The following is a 16225-nucleotide window of genomic DNA, read 5'->3' as shown; positions in this document are numbered from 1 at the left end:
CGCTCAGTAGTGTCTGACTCTTTGCGACCCCCACGGACTGTGGCCTATAATCACTGTCCCGTTCTGTGCAAATCCACCAAGGTTGGTTAATCAAGGTTGAATAGGAACTACCTGCACATTTTCTTTACAACAATTCCATATGGAGAGCGTGTTTTCTTATTGGTTTGACTCAGTCAGCCCCGCTGGTGAGTCTGGATGGCACATCCAGTCCTGCTGAGAATAGTGGGCTGGGGATGGAGATGAAGACTGCCCTGCCCTCCAAGAGCTCCATCTAGTTGAGTCAACCCGAGACACACACCTGAAAAATGAGATGAAGTAAGAGCAATTTAAGGCCAAATGAGACTGTTAAAGAGAGGCAGAAAGTAAAATTACAAGATCTACTATTCTCAGAACGCACGCCCACTCTGTGCTTCAAAGATCTTTAATCTTCACAACAATTTACTGAAATAGGTATTATTATTAGCACTGGTTGGCAACGTGAAAACTCAGGCATAGAGAGGTTAAGTGATCTTCCTGAGGTCACACAGCTAGTAAATGAAACAGAGGAAATTTAAGCTCCACTCTACTAATTCCTAGAAGCTTGTAGTTCTACTCACCATGCAATCCCAGAGGACACAAGCCAGTGGAGAGAAGACCCTGAGGCAGAGCTCAGCTCAACTTAAAGAAGATATTGCTACTAGCCCAGTGATGGGATAGGCTGTGATGAGTAAACGAGCCCCTTGCCCACTGGAGGTTCATAGGCCAGAGGGTCCCCTGGCAAGTAAAAAAGAATCTGGGCCTCAAAGGAGATTGGATAAATCCATTTCAGATGGGAGATGCTATAAATGTTGGGGAAGTGGGATTTGGAAGGGCTAGGATTTAAGAGGAACATCAGGATGGTGGTAAAACTGTCAACCAAGATGCAGAGGTAGAGCTGTAGGGCTGTGAAGAAAAGGGAACCCTCTTGCACTGTTGATGGGAATGTAAACTGATACAGCCACAATGAAAACAGTATGGAGGATCCTTAAAAAACTAAACCTAGAACTACCATATGACCCAGCAGTCCCACTACTGGACATATACCCTGAGAAAACCATAATACAAAAAGACACATGTACCCCAGTGTTCACTGCGGCACTGTTTCCAGGACATTGAAGCAACCTAGATGTCCACTGACAGATGAATGAATAAAGAAGATGTGGTACATATGTACAACTCTGTCATAAAAAAGAATGAAATTGAATCATTTGCTGTGATGTGGATGAATCTACAGTCTGTCATACAGAGTGAAGAAAGTCAGAGAAGAACAAACATCATGTTTTAACATATATATGGAATCTAGAAATATGGCACCAATGGATCCATTTACAGGGCAGGAATAATAGAGATACAGATGTAGGGAACAGACTTGTGGACCCAGTGAGGGAAGGAGAGGGTAGGACAAACTGAGAGGGTAACTTTGACATATATACACTATCATGTGTAAAATAGATAGCTAGTGGGAAGTTGCTGCATAGGGCAGGGAGCTCAGCTCGGTGCTCTGTGATGACCTAGATGGGTGGGATGGGGGTAGATGGGAGGGAGGCTCAAGAGCTATATATACATGTATATATAGCTGATTCATGGTTTTGTACAGCAGAAATTAACAACATTGTAAAGCAATTATGCTCCAAGTTAAATAAATGAAAAGGTGCTAAGGTAGGGATCACAGGTGTGTCTGGGGATAGTAAGTGAAGCTGATTGGCTGAAGCAAAGACCCTCTGTTGGCCAAATCTCGCCTTGCCATGGGCAAGGCCTAGCAAGGCGCTAGGCTTGGGTTAAGGGGACTGATGACTAGAAGTGGTCAGGGAGATCTAAGGAGGTGGGAGAGCTGGGGAAAAATGAGTGCCACATTCTCAGTAGAGTCATGGCACAAATATAGAAAACTCAGTTTCTGCCTTCAAGAGCCAGGAGCTGGCTATTTGCATCCAGAGACAAGAGATCAGGCCACCATGGGATCAGTAACTGGAAGCAAGAGCCAAGCTGGGGGTCGTTGGAAATGCTTCTGGCTGCAGCGCCCAGACCTGGCTTTGATCCCTGGGTCGAGAAGATCCCCTGGAAAAGGGAATGGCAACCCACTTCAGTAATCTGGTCTGAGAAATCGCATGGAAAGAGGAGCCTGGAGGGCTACAGTCCATGGGGTCACCAAGAGTCAGACACGACTGAGCGACTAAGTATACACACAGTGCCTATGTCACAAGTGGCCGTCCTGTAGCCACATGGGTGAACGGTACTGGGGGTTGGGGGCCAATGGTGTTGAGAGGGGTGGACCCAGTCCTACCCACTGGGGCTAGCTAGCCTCGCAGCCACAGGTGACCTACTCACCCCCAAAGGGCCCCCACCTGTGGTACTTCAGAGGCCTCAGGGGATGCATGGAAAATCATCCCCTGAGACCAGAACAGCCCCTTCAGTCCAGAGCACGGTGACATGGCGCCTTGCCCAGAACGTCCATCTGGGCAGCAGCAAGGAAATTGCAGGTCTGAATCTGCTCTTGGCCATTTTCTAGAAATGGCTTCACTGGTTTCACTTGTTGTTTTTTATGTTTTTTTTTATTAAAAAAAAAAAAGGGAAGGAAAGGAAGGAATATGTCCAATTCTGAGGGCTAATTGCCTTTGCTCTCAACAAGAGCCCATGCTTTTTCCGGCAAACACGCTCTCCTGTTGCCGTGCCGCCAGGCCCACTCTCCGTTTCCAATCAGCCCTGAAAATAGCCCTTGATAGAGATAATAGGAAGAACAAAGAGAAATTTAGAGAAGCAGAGAGAGGAAAGGAAAGTCCTGCCTAACTGGCAGCCCTGAAGTTGTTTTCATAAAGAGCCTTTCAGTCAGTCCCTGGTTTGTCTCCAAACAGCAAGGTGTTCGATAAATCCCAAGAAACAGACTTGGACCAAGCCCAAGGGTTCTTTGACTTTTTTAGGTCATGGACTCTTTTGAGACTCTGGTAAAGCACAGACCTTCTCTCTCACCAGGAAAATGCACATCAACACATAGGCCATATATTAATTCAGGGGCTCAGAGACTCCACTGGAAGCTCCAACCACAGACCATACAGACCCTGATTAAGAACCTATGATATAGGCCATCTATATTTTAAAGACATTGCTACTTATTTCCATCTCTCTCCCTCCATCCCTCTCTCTCTCTCTCTGCTTCTCTCTCTCTCTCCAAGTATGTGTCTGTTTATAAGGAAAAGGTTGAGCGACATTTCTTCAGGCACAGTCTAAGAGATTTTTAAAAATTCCTCCATTTGAAATTTGGAAGCCTTTGTGCAAATAAGTGAGTGTAGGGTCCAGAGTGGTACAGGGTGGGGAGGTGTGAGGGTGGTTCTCTATGAGCCAATCTCAGCAAAGACATCACCAAGGAGGTCAACAGTCAGCCCTGGGACTCTCCCCTGCAGGCCTCAGCAAGGACAGGTGTATCACCTAAGAGGCTGATAATGACCACAGGCTCCAGAGGGGTTATGGGAGCCTGGAGCCTCATACCTGGGGAGAATGGGCTATGCCAGGGCTTTCCAAACTTTACTGTGGATCCAAATCACCTGGAGGCCTTGTTAAAATGCAGATTCTGAGTCAGCAGGCCTGGGATGGGACAAAGATCCTCATGTCTAACACATCAGGTAATGCTGATGCGGTTTTGAATAATGCGAGTTTATACAACGACTGATTCCATGCTGGGCCTAGGCGCAGGGGCAGAAGAGGAGCTGAGGGATATGAAGGAACTAGACTATCAAAGAAAGAACTCTTAGAAACATTATAGTTCAATCCCACTGTTTTACAGATGGGGACACTGAGGCCCAGAAAGACTTATTCAAGATTGAACAGCTGGTTGACAACAGAGCCAGAATGAAAGTACAGGACTTCTGATCTCCTGCCCATCTCCACCTTGTCCTGGGGTATGGTGAGAGCCGGGAAGGCTTCCTATCTGGATTCCCAGGTCATCCTGAGCAGTCCTCTGCCTCAGGCCTGCCCTCCAGGAGGCCCCTGCACAGCCTGGCATGGGCCCAGGCACATGCAGGTGTTGGGAGGCATCTGTGATTGGTCCACAAGGGTCAGAGAGCGGCTTACCTGCGAGCAGCACTAAGTCAGGGCCGCTCCCAGCCCACTACAGCCTGTCAGCCTAATAGGCCTGCACGAGCGCCTGGGGGAAAGTCAGTTGCAATCAGGCCGTGCTCTGTGGCCGCAGACAAATGCAGGGTGAAGGCGGGAGAGCTGGCCTCTGCAGGAGGCCAGCCTGGCCCTGCGGCTCTCAAAGAGAGCTCACTCCTGGAGAAGGGGGAGATGAAAACCAGACCTTCCCACTACCAGCACCAGGCCCCTCTTCTATCCTTGTGTCCAAAAACACCATTAAAAAAGATACTGCAGGTCCGCGGAGAGCCTGAGCTGCAGATGCGCAGAGCACTGGCAGTCCGTAGCCAATGTGGCCCAGCCCTGAACTCCTGGCCTCTGGTCTGTGGTCACAGCCTCTGAGTAAATCTGGCAGGTCCCTGCTGAAGAAAGAATCTCTCCCCACCCCTGCTGATCCCAGGTCACAAATATCCATTTAAAAGAATCAAATAAGAGATTAGAGAGGCCACGCCATGCCCAAGAACGTGGGCGAGCCACTCCGTCCTTAGAAACACACACACAGGGAGGCAGGTATGCATCCCTAAGCAGGGACTCAAATTAATTCCATAGACAAGTAAGCACTTACTGTGTGCCGCTCTGCACTCTTTGCAGGTTCAGCGCAGAGGCAGCTGGCCTGAGTGGTCTCATCTCACATAAAATGAAACCACAACTTCTCTGGTCCATTTTCTGCATCCAAAACCCACGGCAGGGGGTTGGGAGTGATGCAGTCAAATGTAAAAGCAAGCGCCTTCAACAGCCTTTCAGAAAACACGCAAGAATCATTTGGAACTCTTCAGTTTCCTCTGTCCCCGTGGAGACCATCCTCTCCACCTCCAGTTGCTCCCAACCACGGGAAGAAAAAGACAAAAAATATCAGCATCTAGGCCACACTTCACAGAATCAGACCTCTGTGCCCCCTTCCCCGAGGTGCACGCAGGAGTGACGAGGTCCCCTTTGAGTCCTCAAGGAGCCTCAGTTCCCTCTGATGTTACTAGTACCTACTGCTTAGGATTGATGTGAAAGCCACGAGATCATTCAGGTAACACACTCAGCACAGGGCTGGCCCACAATAGGCTCTCAATAAATGGCAGCTATTATGGCCAGGATCCTGATGGGAGTAGAAGGCAAACACAAGGACCCAAGAGCCACCATTGTTTCTGGACTCTGCCAGCCCCATATGGCCCACGGAGACAAGTTATATTGGTGAACCACCCACTGTAGGAGGCCTGGAGATAGGATGTGAATGATGCCATTCAGCTGCAAAGGCTGCTGGTGTGGATGGTGTGCTCTGGTTCATTAAGGCACAATAGAAATTACTTTGTCAATCATCCCTAGGGAGGGGGTCTGGCAGAAGCTTAAGACTTCACTGGTGCTGCCACTGGAGCTTCGTCTTTTGTACAGACTATTTTTAGCCTAAATAATGTACACTCCGTTATATTGTCAAAACTGACAGATGAGCATTCTCGTGGCACCCACAGACCACGCATTCAATTGGGAAAATGTTAAAAAATGTTAGATGAGCTTCTCCCAACCGTGGCACAAAAGAGCTGCTTCATATCATGCACCATGGCCACTGATCTTCGTGAGAGCTGCCTCTGCCCTCTGCCCTCTGTCTAAGGTGTCCTGACCTCTGAACTCTGCAGCCGGGATTCAGGCTTGATTCCATGGTGGGCACCTCTTAGCTGAAGATTCAGCCAGGGGTAAGGGAATCCAGGGAGTCCATCGTGGCGAGCATTTGCAAAAAGTATACTACAATTAAGTCTCCTACACATGAACAAGTTCCATTCAGAGAGCATGTTTTTAAGTCCAATTTGTTCGTTAAGTCTAACAAAGTTAGCCTAGGTATCCAATTAACACAATCTGCTATAACCTCCTGAACAGTATGAAAAGGCAAAAAGAACACTGAAAGATAAACTCCCCAGGTCGGTAGGTGCCCAATATGGTACTGGAGATCAGTGGAGAATTAAGGCCAGAAAGAATGAAGACACAGATCCAAAGAAAAAACAATACCCAGTTGTGGATGTGATTGGTAATGGAAGTCAAGTCCAATGCTGTAAAGAGCAATATTGCATAGGAACCTGGAATGTTAGGTCAATGAATCAAGGCAAATTGGAAGTGGTTAAACAGGAGATGGCAAGAGTGAACATCAACCTTTTAGGAATCAGGCAACTAAAATGGACTGAAGTAGGTGAGTTTAACTCAGATGACCATTATATCTACTACTGTGGACAAGAATCCCTTAGAAGAAATGGAGTAGCCCTCATAGTCAACAAAAGAGTCCAAAATGCAGTACTTGGATGCAATCTCATAAACAACAGAATGATCTCTGTTCATTTCCAAGGCAAACCATTCAATATCACAGTAATCCAAGTCTATGCCCCAACCAGTAATGCTGAAGAAGCTGAAGTTGAACGGTTCTATGAAGACCTACAAGACCTTCTAGAACTAACACCCAAAAAAGATGCCCTTTTCTAAGGGGGACTGGAAATGCCCAAAGGTAGGAAATCAAGACATACCATGGCGGTAATCAGGCAAATTGCCTTGGAGACAAAATGAAGCAGGGCAAAGGCTAATAGGTTTGCCAAAGAACACACTAGTTTATAGCAAACACCTCTTCAACACCACAACAAGAAGATTTACAACAGGCTTCACCAGATGGTCAGTACCCAAAATAAGGTTTAGATTATATTCTTTGCAGCCAAAGATGGAGAAGCTCTATACAGTCAACCAAAAAACAAGACTGGGAGCTGGACCTGTGGCTCAGATCATGAACTCCTTATGCAGATTCAGACTTAAAATGAAGAAAGTAGGAAAACACAGACCATCCAGGGTGTGACCTAAATCAAAATCCCTTACAATTATACAGTGGAAAATGGACAACAAAGAGATTCAAGGGATTAGATCTGATAGACAGAGTGCCTGAAGAATTATGGACAGAGGTTCGTGACATTGTACAGGAGGCAGGGATTAAGACCATCCCCAAGAGAAAGAAATGCAAAAACCAAAATGGTTGTCTGAGGAGGCCTTACAAATAGCTGTGAAAAGAAGAGAAGTGAAAGGCAAAGGAGAAAAGGAAAGATATACCCATTTGAATGCACAGTTCCAGAGAAAAGCAAGGAGAGATTAAGAACGCCTTCCTCAATGATCAAGGGAAAGAAATAGAGGAAAACAATAGAATGAGAAATACTAGAGATCTCTTCAAGAAAATTAGAGATACCAAGGGAACATTTCATGCAAAGATGGGCACAATAAAGGACAGAAATGGTATGGACCTACCAAGAAGCTGAAGATATTTAAGAAGTGCCAAGAATACCACAGAGGAACTGTACACAAAAGATCTCATGCCCAGATAATTCCAAGGTCTGTGATCACTCACCTAGAGCCAGACATCACTGGAATGCAAGTCAAGTGGCCTTAGGAAGCATCACTACAAACAAAGCTAGTGGAGGTGATGCGATATCCATGGGAGCCTATTTCAAATCCTGAAAGGATGATGCTGTGGAAAGTGGCTGGCCACTCCATATGCCAGCAAATTTGGAAAACTCAGACAGTGGCCACAGGGCTGGAAAAAGGTCGATTTCATCCAATCCCAAAGAAAAGGCACCCAAAGAATGCTCAAACTACTGCACAATTGCACTCATCTCACACACTAGCAAAGTAATGCTCAAAATTCTTCAAGCCAGGCTTCAACAGTATGTGAACCGTGAACTTCCAGGTGTTCAAGCTGGATTTAGAAAATGCAGAGGAACCAGAGATCAAGTTGCCAACATCCGTTGGGTCGTCAAAAAAGCAAGAGAGTTCCAGAAAAACAGCTACTGCTGTTTTATTGACTATGCCAAAGCCTTTGACTGTGTGGATCACAACAAACTGTGGAAAATTCTTCAAGAGATGGGAATACCAGACCACCTGACCTGCCTCCTGAGAAATCTGTATGCAGGTCAGGAAGCAACAGTTAGAACTGGACATGGAACAACAGGCTGGTTCCAAATAGGAAAAGGAGTACGTTAAGGCTGTATATTTTCACCCTGCTTATTTAACTTATATGCAGAGTACATAATGAGAAACGATGGACTGGATGAAGCACAAGCTGGAATCAAGATTGCCAGGAGAAATATCAATAACCTCAGATATGCAGATGATGCCACCCTTATGGCAGAAAGTGAAGGAGAACAAAGAGCCTCTTAATGAAGTTAAAGAGGAGAGTGAACAAGTTGGCTTAAAACCCAACATTTAGAAAACTAAGATCATGGCATCTGGTCCCATCACTTCATGGCAAACAGATGGGTAAACAATGGAAACAGTGAGAGACTATTTTTTTGGGTTCCAAAATCACTGCAGATGGTGACTGCAACCATGAAATTAAAAGACACTTGCTCCTTGGAAGAAAAGTTATGACCAACCTAGATAGCATACTAAAAAGCAGAGACATTACTTTGCCAAAAAAGGTCTGTCTAGTCAAAGCTATGGTTTTTCTAGTAGTCACAAATGAAGGTGAGAGTTGGACTAAAAAGAAAGCTGAACACTGAAGAATTGATGCTTTTGAACTGTGGTGTTGGAGAAGACTCTAGAGAGTCTCTTGGACTGCAAGGAGATCCAACTAGTTCATCCTAAAGGAACTCAGTCCTGAATATTCACTGGAAGGACAGATGCTGAAGCTGAAATTCCAATATTTTCGCCACCTGATAGGAAGAACTGACTCATTTGAAAAGACCCTGATGCTGGGAAAGATTGAAGGCAGGACGAAAAGGGATCGCCAGGGGATGAGATGATTGGATGACATCACCTACTCAATAGATGTGAGTTTGAGTAAACTCCAGGAATTGGTGATGGACAGAGAGGCCTGGAATGCTGCAGTCCATGGGGTCACAAAGAGTTGGACAGGACTGAGCAACTGAACTGACAATAGGTTTATAATACTTTTCACACAAATAATTCAGAAAAAAACAAACACAAAAAATAAGAAAACACTTTTAATCTTATAGTACAGTACCTTGAACAGTACAATAGCTGGCATACAGTGGCACATTTGCATCTTTGAAAGTTTCCAACTAGAAAGATCATATGCAAGGGACTTACTCTTCAGGTAAGAGTTGTATACTATAGGTAAGATGGGCGAGCGGTGGAACTCTGTAGTCCCTGGGGGCTTGGCCAATGACCTGTGATTTCCCATCGTCCAGTCTCACAGCCCTGACCGCCCGCCCCCACCCCCACCCCACCCCAGACTTGGTCTCACCCCATAGGAGCCACCGTACAGGGCAAGAAACTCAGTTCATCTATCAAACAAGAAGATATGAATCAGCCCACTTCTCAGATCCTCTTGACGCAAAGGAATTCTTTGTTTGGTTAATTGTCTTGACATTTTCATTTTTGTTTCCTATCCTCCTCCACTCACTATGTTCCTGTGACAAACCCTGGCATTAATGCTGTATTTTGCCCAAAATGAATTTTTCCCTTCTCAGCACCCAGGAAGTTTTACTCACTCTCCAGAGCTCTGCAGGAATGTCACTTCCACAGCCAGACTATCTCTGGCCACCCAGCTGAAGACAGTCCTTGTAGGATTCACACTCAGAGAGCCCTGCACTCTTCCTGCAGGGATGGCTTATTTGTCTCCCTTGTTAGCTTGTAAGTTCCCTGAGAGTGGGGACATGCCTCTTCTCTTTGCTTCTGCTTACAGTACAAGGCCTGCCACAGAGTCTAGCATAGAGATTCATAAAGTGATGATCACTGAGTCAAATGTATGAAGGAAGGATGGCTGGATGGATGAATGCATAATGAATACTTAAAGGGGCCCAAAGACAATCTTTAAGAGACATAGGTTCGATCCCTGGGTCAGGAAGATCCCCTGGAGGAGGGAATGGCTACCCACTCCAGTATTCTTGCCTGGAGAATCCCATGGACAGAGGGGCCTGGCGGGCTACAGCCGTTAGGGTCACAAAGAGTCAGACACGACTGAAGCGACTTAGCACCCACACAAGGATGATTTGGTTTTCCCTGGTGACTCAGCAGTAGAGTCTATCTGCAGTGCAGGAGACATAGGAGATGAGGGTTCAATCCCTGGGTCAGGAGGAGGAGGCAAGGGCAACCCACTCCAGTATTCTTGCCTGGAAAAACCCATGGGCAGAGGAACCTGTCCATAAGGTTACAGAGTTGGACAGGGCTGAGCAACTGAAGAGGAGCAAGTAAGGATGGTCTAGGCTGAAAGCCTCCAAAACTCTTCACATTCCTTAATCCATTCCTTTCATCCTTAAAGAGAAAGAATCTTTTATCATTTAAAACAGGTGAAATGCATGCCTATTTGTGGGTATGTGTGTGTGTGGGGGGAGGGGGATGAATAAATGCAATCATCTGCCCTTTGGGATGACTTAAAATGGGCCCAGAGAAGGAGAGGACCCCAAAATATATTTTCAGACACTGAGGGGGTACAAGCCAATCCACGAGAGCCCTTAAGTCTTGACAACCTAACTCCTGGGATTTGAGGTCTGCTCCTGACAAATGACAAATGCTAAGGGCTGGGCGGGCCCAGCAGGAGCCTCCCTCTCCTGGGCTCCTGTCACCTGTCAGGTGACTGTCACAGAGGGGACTTTCCCTTGCTTTTCCTCCTCACTCCCCTGCGAGGTGAGCCCCCAGCTCTCTCTAGCATGACCCTAACCAGATCCATGACTGGGCATCCTCAGTCAAGGCTCCTCAGTGTTTTTCTTGGCCATGATTATAGGAATAGTATTTTTCAACAAGAGGACAGATTAAGAAAGGTACCATCACATCACATAGTGAGAAGAATAAAGACGTGAAGAAAAACAGAGGAGAAATAGTGAGGGACAGCGCCAGCTGCCTGCTGCAGACGGCTTTAGACCTGGGCCTATTTATTTGTTCATCTGCGTCACTCTGCCTCCCCAGAGGGACCAGGCACAATGATAGGTACTGGCTGGGGGAGGAGAGCTGTGTTGAGGATGCACAGAATAAGCAGGCCCAGACCTGGCTGACACTCTAAGGCAGGCTCTCATGCTACTGCAACCTCTGGTCAGCTGGTCTCACACCTGAAGCTCTCCAGCAAGTCTACTCTCAGGTCTGGCATCCCTGGAACATTCTTCTCTCTCTGAGATGGGAAATTGCTAAATAAGAGTGCAGTCAGGCCTGCTGGCAAGTGGCCCATCAAGGACTGGATTAGAAGGAAGAGAAGAAGCACCAGGCCACACCTGTAGGAGAACAAAATAGGAAAGTGATGGGAGGTGGGGGGTGGGGGTGGGTGAAGGTCCAGAAACCTTGACAGAAACTGCTCCTTGTAGAGCAGAGGACGTCATTACTTGCTGGAACCCAGAGATCCATCCCCAGGGAAAGGGGTGGAGGGGGATAAAACCCGCAGTCATCTCACGAGTCCCCAAGATGCAGAAAACCCTAACAGGAGAAGGGGAGGGGAGGCCAGGAGACAAAGCAGCAGAGAGAGAGAGTTCAACAAGCAAAAGCTGCCACGCGGGTCATTATCAGGATGACACTGGCCTCCTCGGAGTGGAAGCAGCTTTGCCCTAGCCCTGGACAGTCACCAGTCTCCTCCTGTGAGGTGTTCACTACCAAGAGCTATAGAGGGTCCCAGATTGTATCCTCTTGCAAACTCACAAGTTAGCCACAGTTTTACAGATGTGGGTAGGAGACTCTTGGGCCAGAAAAAAAACTCTTTATCCCTCACGGTGACTGAGCAGGCAGCATCAGTATCACATTTGCATTGGTGCCTCTGGTCCACCCAAGAGGACAATGTGGGGTGGGGGGCGTCCAGGGAATGTGGCGCACACAGGGGGTTTGCTTCACACCTGATGGAATCTAAGCTTAGGAAACCTGAACCTTTTAAAACGGGCATAAATTTACCTGAGAGAGATATTATCTTTATTGGAGGTAAAAATACCTACCATCTGCTCCTTACCCCAGGGGGAGACACTGTCTGTTTCTTCCAGTGCTTCCTGCTATATGAAAATCCCCTAAGACAGGATCTAGAACAAAGGCTGTCAGTGCCTCTGCTGACAAGACTTGCAAGGATGCAAGAAACTTCCCAGAGAACAGTCCCTCCACACTCACAAACTGCAGAGACAAAGAGTCCTACCCTCCCAGGATAGCTCTCATCTCGTCCCTAGAGAGAGCAGAGGCTGGAGCAGGCAGGGATGCCTCAGGAAGGGGAAGTCCTTGAGCCTGGTCTTGAGGGATGGCCTGATCCCATTCTCTGGGGTGGCTTGTCCTGGAGAATGCCTCCTCCAGATTCCACTCTAAAACATGGATCGGCCAGGGTCCAGAGAAGCAAGGATCCATGGGTGAGCAAGTAGAATTCCCCCTCTCCTCCCCCAGAGCAAGAGATGTTCTGCATGCTCAGTTGCTGCAGTTCATGTCTCTTTTGCGATCCCGTGAACTGTAGCCCACCCGACTCCTCTGTCCATGGGATTCTCTAGGCAAGAATACTGGAGTGGGTTGTTATGCGCTCCTCCAGGGGATCTTCCCGACCCAGGGATCGAAACCCTGTCTCCTGTGTCTCCTGCACTGGCAGGCAGATTCTTTACCACTAGCGCCACCTGGGAAGCCCAAGAGACGCTCTAGTTTTTTTTAACTTTTTAATTTTATATTGGTGTATAGCTGATAAACATTGTTGTGATAGTTTCGGGTAGATAGCAAAGGGACTCAGCCATACATACACACATATCCATTCTCCCCCAAACTCCCCTCCCATCCAGGCTGCCACATGACATTGAGTCTGTTCCCAGTGTCACACAGTAGGTCCTTGCAGGTTATCCATTTTAAATACAGCAGTGTGTACGTGTCCATCCCAAACTCCCTAACTATCCCTTCCCCCCATCCTCCCCTACCCCTTGGCAACCATAGGATTGCCTAGAATCTGAATCACATTCGAGGCCATTCTCTTACCACTGAATGAACACCCCTTACAGCTCTCGATCTCTTTCCACTCTGTCTGTGGCATACGGCACACCACCCCCGAGTAACAGCGTCTCCAGAGTTCTCCAAATACAGCCCGGAGGCTCCTGCTCTCCAGGTTCACCCACAGAAGCAGAAAGAGGGGGGAGGGGGCCGCAAATGTGCTTTCTCTTCACCACAGGCAAGTGATGAGATGTTTAGAACTGGGTCACCTGGCTTATCTTCTGCCCTCACTGAGATTAATTCACAAACGTCACATTCAGAAGGCAGGCCAGATGCCATTTCAGTGCCTCTTTGGATCATTTTGCTTTTTCCTACAGGGCCCACCCAGCAGCCGGGACCCTCACAGTCACTCTTCTGAATTATAAATAAGTCACAGCTCATCACACCACCTGCCCTTTCTCCCCGAATTCGGAGCAGGGGTGCGCATGCCACGGCACAGGATCCCTGTCTGACCCGCCTGCTCCTAGGAGCTCTCTCGAGGTTTCCACAAGCCCCTAATCTTCTGTCCCTCGCCCCAGGATCTCTTAAACAAATGTTATATAATCAATTATTTCATTGGCCTATTTAATTGATTTATATGCACTTTTAAAAGCTTTACACTGCACAGGGAAACACATCTATCATAATCCTTGATTGAACTGGAAAAAGGAGAAGGGAGAGAGGGAATTAAAACTTATTGAGCGCTTATTATGTGCCAGGTAATACACAAGCTACTTTGCATACATTACTGAGTTTAATCCTCACCACTGCCTTGTGAAGTGAGTATTTTTTTTTCCCTACTCAGTAGATGAGGAGACTCAGACCTGCAGAGGTGAAAGGACCTGCCCATAGTTACAGAGCATCAGCTGGAATAAGCAGATTCAACTGCAGTTCTGAGTCCAAGCCAATATCTACTTCAGGATTTAAATATCAAATGTTTCTGTAAAAAGTTATGAATAAGAAATTTCACCCATTATCGTAGCATTGTTTCATTGAGGAAATAAGATCCAGTTGGCATTGCTTCCCTGAACCACATCTTTTACTACAACTGAAGGTGCCCAAGTGCACCATTTCATACCAGTGCCGGGAGGGGAGGTAGGAGGAAGGGACAGCTGAGGGGTAAGGTAGGGTGTTTACAAAGCCTGAGGACTTTCTCTCTAAACATTAACACATTATAGGAAAGTCTTCAACAATTTCTACTCAGTGCCATTGTGAAAGGGTAGAGAACCCCAAGAAGAGTTTATAGACAGTAAGTCACTGTGTGTAGGCACAGGGGAACAGCAAAGAACCAGCCGCTCACGGTCCCTCAGAGCCCGTATTCTAGAAGCTAAAGTGGTGCTCAAAACCTGAAACAGCCAGTTAGGCACTGCCCTGAGCTGGTGGAACAGACACAAGTGCTGGTGTCTGGGCAGGGTCCAGGGGAAGGGACAGCCAACCTGAAGCCTGAGTGATAAGAGGAGAAGCCCTTTACCTTCCTTTCATGAAACAGGTGAGCACCGTCAGTCCAATCACGTGGAGCCCCAAGACCAAAGTAAGGCTTGGTCTATTAGTCTGGGTTCTCCAGAGAAGCAGGACCAATAGGATGAGATGATACATAGACAGACAGACAGATAGACAGACAGGTAGGATATATAGAGACAGGGGTTAAAAGGAATTATAAGGAATTGCTTAGTGACATTATAGAGGCTGACAAGGCCCAAGAACCACAAATTTACAAGCTAGAGATCCAGGGGAAAGCCACAGTAAAGTTCCATTTCAAGTTCAAAGGCCCAAGAAGCAGAAGAGCCAATAGTGTAAATTCCAGTCTGAGTCTGAGCCAAAGGCAAGAGAAGGCCAATGTCCCAATTCAAAGGCAGTCAGGAAGAGAAGCATTCCTTCTTATTCACAGGGGGGTCAGCCTTTTTGTTCTATTCAGACCTTCAACTGATTGGATGAGGCCCACTCACATCAGGGAGGGCAATCTGCTTTACTCAGTCTATCAGCTCAAATGTTAATCTCATCCAAAACCCCTTCACATACCCAGAACACATCCAGAATATGGTCTGACTGAATATTTATGCACCCCATGGTCCATCAGGTTGACACATAAAATTAAACACCTGGGAACGTATTTACCCCTTTACTAAGTAGAATCAAACTGCTGAGTTTTTTGACTTCTACATCTATTTTGTAGTTTTTCTGTCTCTTATTACCAGACTGTCACTGCTGATACCCACTGCCCCGGCCCATAGAAGGACCTCTCCTCACTTCTAATTCACTCTGGGTTTGAAAACAAGAGTGCTGCTCTAGCTGGAATTTAAGAACTTGAATGAATACACAGACTTGGAGGTAAAATGCTTGAGACATAGAGCAAATATTTTGTGACATCTCTTTTATCTTCTCGAAGGGAACTTTTTTCACGTCTATTCTGATTCTTAAAGCTGTGATCTAGATAAGGCAAGTTACCAGATAATATGAAGACTTTCTGTATGAGGATTGAAATAATAATAGAGGGCAAGTCATAGATAGCAATGTTTTGACAACTTCAGGGGGCAATTTGGTATTCAGGAATCACAAAACGCAACAAATGTGAAAACAGGCAGCTAAACAGAACTGATCCTCCCAGCTTTTTTTGGTCTCTTTAAATTATCCTGGGAAGAATAATTTCTTCCAAAGCCAACAGAATGAATCTTCACTGTGACTTCTCAGGCAATAAGCTAGTCAGGTCCTAACCAAAGAGTTTCTGGAGACAATGGGTTTTTACTCTTTAAAATAATCAGAATATTCAGTACTTAACACAAACACAAGAAGTAGCAACCATTCAGCTTGGCACCATTTTATCAAGTGTGAGTGTCAAATTTTTTATAGCTTCAAATTAACAACAAGGAGCTGTAATTTTTGTGTTTGTTTGTTTAAAAGACCAGCGGAGATTTTTCTTTTTGCTTGTTTAAGCTTCATTTAATTCAAGCTCCAATCTGCCCCTCTTTGATTGCATTTCCAAATCCTAAATAAAAGTGATAACTCTTTCTGCCAATTGTAACAAACTGCTGGTGCCAGTTATTGCTTTTTGAAAAAAAAAAGGGAAAAGCAAAAAAAAGAAAAAAATCTCTTGATACTTAGCTGACAGCTATATCCAAAAGGGGGGAGAAAACCCTGGCCTTTCAAAGCCACCCGATATATTTGTAACAACCTCTTTACTGAGTTCATGTATCTTCTTTATTGTTCTTCATAAACAGGC

General features: G+C 46.3%; 1 protein-coding gene across 6 annotated transcripts in view; it reads right to left on the bottom strand.

Moving 5' to 3' along the window:
- LOC122442017 (translation initiation factor IF-2-like) overlaps positions 1-16225 on the bottom strand; it is a 377694-nt gene that overhangs the window by 318541 nt on the left and 42928 nt on the right. The window contains exon 3 of one of the 6 annotated variants that reach the window (XM_043469272.1): positions 68-298. The exons of the other annotated variants lie outside the window; for them this stretch is intronic. The gene's annotated coding sequence lies outside the window, so the exon portion shown is untranslated. Of the gene's footprint in view, positions 1-67; positions 299-16225 lie in introns of those variants that run through there. 6 annotated transcript variants of the gene reach the window in all.

Source organism: Cervus canadensis, chromosome 5 (genome assembly GCF_019320065.1).
Source record: "Cervus canadensis isolate Bull #8, Minnesota chromosome 5, ASM1932006v1, whole genome shotgun sequence".
Taxonomy (NCBI): domain Eukaryota; kingdom Metazoa; phylum Chordata; class Mammalia; order Artiodactyla; family Cervidae; genus Cervus; species Cervus canadensis.
This window is presented reverse-complemented; position numbering and strand designations above follow the sequence as displayed.